This window comes from Capsicum annuum, unplaced genomic scaffold (genome assembly GCF_002878395.1).
Source record: "Capsicum annuum cultivar UCD-10X-F1 unplaced genomic scaffold, UCD10Xv1.1 ctg75514, whole genome shotgun sequence".
In the NCBI taxonomy this organism is placed as follows: Eukaryota; Viridiplantae; Streptophyta; class Magnoliopsida; order Solanales; family Solanaceae; genus Capsicum; species Capsicum annuum.
Window position 1 is genome coordinate 1 of NW_025885725.1, and position 4,448 is coordinate 4,448.

At 34.0% G+C, this 4,448-nt stretch overlaps 1 pseudogene; it reads right to left on the bottom strand.

Annotated features, from left to right (window-relative positions):
* Positions 1-3,494: 3,494 nt before the first annotated feature.
* LOC124894574 lies at positions 3,495-4,061 on the bottom strand (annotated as a pseudogene).
* Between the last annotated feature and the right edge of the window lie 387 nt (positions 4,062-4,448).

Consider the following 4,448-nt stretch of genomic DNA (forward strand, 5'->3'; position numbering starts at 1 on the left):
CCTATCAATAATAAAGAAAACAAAGAATAAAAGACATATTCCACAAAAACAAATTCTAGAAAGAAATAGGGAAAAAGAGAATTCAAGAGGCCCATAAGTATCAAAATAAAGATAAAGACAACTGCGCCAGCTTGATATTTTGGTATTATCACCACAAAGAAGAGATTTTGGATTTTCCAGAGAAGATGGGATCAGAACTTAATAACTTTAAAACTTTCTATTCCATATCCGTTACAACTAGTATTTGGGTGTTTTTGCTTGAGCTGTACAAGATGAAAGTCTCATATACAGTTCTCAGGGGGGGAGTTTCGCCTATCTCAATAAAGTATATGATTGGTTCGAAGAACGTCTCGATATTCAAGAAATTGCGGACGATATAACTAGTAAATACGTTCCCCCCCACGTCAATATATTTTATTGTTTAGGGGGAATTACGCTTACTTGTTTTTTTAGTACAAGTAGCTACTGGGTTTGCTATGAATTTTTACTACCATTCGACAGTTACTGAGGCTTTTGCTTCTGTTCAATACATAATAACTAAAGCCAACTTTGGTTGGTTAATCCGATCAGTTCATCGATGGTCGGCAAGTATGATGGTCCTAATGATGATTATTCATGTATTTCGTGTGTATCTCACCGACAGATTTAAAAAACCTCGCGAATTGACTTGGGTTACAGGTGTGGTTCTGGCTGTATTAACCGCATCTTTTGGCATAACTAGTTATTCCTTACCTCGGGACCAAATTGGTTATTGGGCAGTGAAAATAGTAATAGGTGTCACTGACGCTATTACTGTAATAGGATCACCTTTGGTCGAATTATTGCGCGGAAGCACTAGTGTGGGACAATCTACTTTGACTCATTTTTATAGTTTACACACTTTTGTACTGCCTCTTCTTACTGCCGTATTTATGTTAATGCACTTTCCAATGATACGTAAACAGGGTATTTCTGGGCCTTTATAGATAGAGCAAAAAAATATATCCTAAATATTTGTAATCAATCATTTATCACTTAGTGGAGGAATATATAGCATTTCATTGCTACAAGTATGGATTATTGAAAATAATAAGACATGGATTTGGATATTTCCCTTTAACTATTCATGTCAACTAAACGTGGGGATTGAAGGGAATTTTGTGAATAGAAAATGGATTATGGGAGTGTGTGACTTGAATTATTGATTGATCTGTGTAGATATATGCCTTCCACATGGGAATTCACAACCAAATATGTCTTTGTTCCAATCACCGTGTAAGCCCTATATAGAGGATAGGCTAGTTCGCTTAAAGGAAATCTTTTCTATGATCAGGTCCGAATCATGTTGTACATGAGCAGGCTCCGTAAGGTCCAGTATAAGTTAAGTAGATAAAACGGAATCAATATTCCGTTTTATCTAGTTCACTTATAAGATTTAATAGTATGTAAATGTATTCATTTCCTCTGCATTGACACAATCAATACTATTATCGGAGTGAAACAAGGGATCTAAAGAAGAAGAGAGGCTAGACTATATTAGTAACAAGCAAACCTTGTATGTGTATCTCTAAGCATTTTGGAGATTAATACCAATTAGAAGGTCTGAGATGACCCAGAAAGCACTTGATCATATCATGATTTGATTTGTAAGCCTACTCGGGTCTTCAGTATTTACTTGTAAGAACAAATTCTTTGTTTTGTAATAGATAGTTGCAATTCTATAAGAAAGAATTCAGTCAAATTTTTCTTACATTGAACCATTCCTCTATCATATATGTGGATGTGTAAAGACAGGTACCATCTATATATTTTATATAAATATATGGATTCATTTGGTTCTTTTTATTCTTGCTCGAGCTGGATGATTAAAAATTATCATGTCCAGTTCCCTCGGGGGATGGATATATAAGAATTCACCTATCCCAATAACAAAAAAACCCGACTTGAATGATACTGTATTAAGAGCTAAATTGGATAAAGGTATGGGTCATAATTATTATGGAGAGCTCGCATGGCCCAATGATCTTTTATATATTTTTCTAGTAGTAATTTTAGGTACTATTGCATGTAATGTAGGCTTACCCATTTTAGAACCATCAATGATTGGTGAACTGGCAGATCCATTTGCAACCCCTTTGGAAATCTTACCTGAATGGTATTTCTTTCCTGTATTTCAAATACTTCGTACAATGTCCGATAAATTGTTGGGGGTTCTTTTAATGGTTTCAGTACCTGCAGGATTATTAACACTACCTTTTTTAGAGAATGTTAATAAATTGCAAAATCCATTTCGCTGTCCAGTAGCGACGACTGTCTTTTTGATTAGTACCGCAGTCTCCCTTTGGTTGGGCATTGGTGCAACATTACCTATTGATAAATCCCTAACTTTAGGTCTTTTTAAAATTTTTTATTTTTAATTGATTCAATTTTGAAATAACACGACATATGTATCTAGGGAATAGTTTCTTCAAAGCGAATTTTCCCTATATACATCTAGTCAATTTAATTCTGAATTTATTTCTAATATATGATATATTAATTGTGCTAAATATTTCAATCTATTTTGACTAAATAAGTCCAATAGATTTAAAACTTTTTTTTGCTAAATCAATTACGAAATATTTTTCTAAAGTGCCCAATAACTGTTTTATATCTTTGCTACGAAAATATTCAATTTTCATAGGATCTTCTTGGATGTTATTCAAAAGGTCCAATAATGTATATGTATTGGACATTTTGAGGCAATTATAGATCCTGGAAGGCAATTCTGATTTGTCAATAAAAATCGATTTCAATGCTATTTTTTTTTTGTTTTTTCTGAGTTTATCCAATTTATCATGAAAGGTAAAACGGGATAAAGGAACCGTGTGTTGATTGTCCTGTAAATATATATTGTCTTCCTCCATATGTAAAAAGGGAATAAATAAATCAATTAAATATCGAGATGCTTCATGAAGTGCTTCTTTCGGAGTTAAACTTCCGTTTGTCCATATTTCGATAAAAAGTATCTCTTGTTTTTCATTTCCATTCCCATAAAAATGAATACTATGATTCGCGTTTCGAACAGGGATGAATATAGCATCTATAGGATAACTTCCATCTTGAAAGTTATGTGGTGTTTCTATAAGATATCCACGATTTCTCTCTATTTGTAATCCACTAAAAAAATCAATTGGTTCTGTTAAACTAGCTTTATGTTGTGTATTATCAACGGTTCTACATAAGGTGGAAAGATGATATATTGAGCAGTTACATATCCAGAACCCTTGACACAAATAGACGCGTCAGAAGTTCCTTATAGATTACTTCTCAATACAATTTCTTTCAAATTCATTAAAATTTCATGTACCGATTCTTGAATGCCCGTTATGGTAGAATATTTATGTGGAACTTTGTCAGATTTTACACGTGTGATACATGTTCCTTCTATTTCTCCAAGTAAAGCTCTTCGCATCGCAATGCCTATTGTGTCGGCTTGGCCTTTCATTAGTGGAGACAGAATAAAGCATCCATAATAAAGGCATTTACTGTCTGTTCTTGATTCAACACACTTCCACTGTAGTGTCCGAGTAGATACAGTTACTTTCTCTCAAACCATAGTACTATTATTTGATTAGATCATCGAATCTTTTATTTCTCTTGGGATTTCTTCAATGTTCAGCTCTACACACGTCTTTTTTTTCGGAGGTCTACAACCATTATGTGGCATAGGAGTTACATCCCATACGAAAGTTAATAGTATACCACTTCGACGAATAGCTCATAATGATGTATCTCTTCCGAGACCGAGACCTTTTATCATGACTTCTACTCGTTGTTTAACTTGATCCATTACGGTACGGACAGCGTTTGCTGCTGCGGTTTGAGCAGCAAACAGTGTTCCTCTTCTCGTACCTTTGAATCCAGAAGTACCAGCGGAGGACCAAGAAACTACTCGACCTCGTACATCTGTAACAGTGACAATGGTATTATTGAAACTTACTTGAACATGAATAACTCCCTTTGGTATTCTACGTGCACCCTTACGTGAACCAATACGTCCCATTCCTACGCGAACTAATTTTCAGTATATCTTTTTCCATATTTTATCATCTCGTAAATATGAGTCAGAGATATATGGATATATCCATTTCATGTCAAAATAGATTCTTTATTTATACATCGGCTCTTCTAGCAAGTCTGATTATCCTTGTCTTTGTTTGTCTCGGGTTGAAACAAATTACTATAATTCGTCCCCGCCTGCAGATTAGTCGATATTTTTCATAAATTTTATGAATGGAAGCTCTTATTTTCATATTTTTCATTCCTTACCTTAATTCTTAATCTATTTCTTGGAAGAAAATAAGTTTTTTGAAATTTTTCATCTCGAATTGTATTCCCCCGAAAGGAATGGTGAAGTTGAAAACCTAATCCTTTAAATCTTTGTTGTGTAGTCGATAAATTATACGCCCTTTGGTTGAATCATAAGG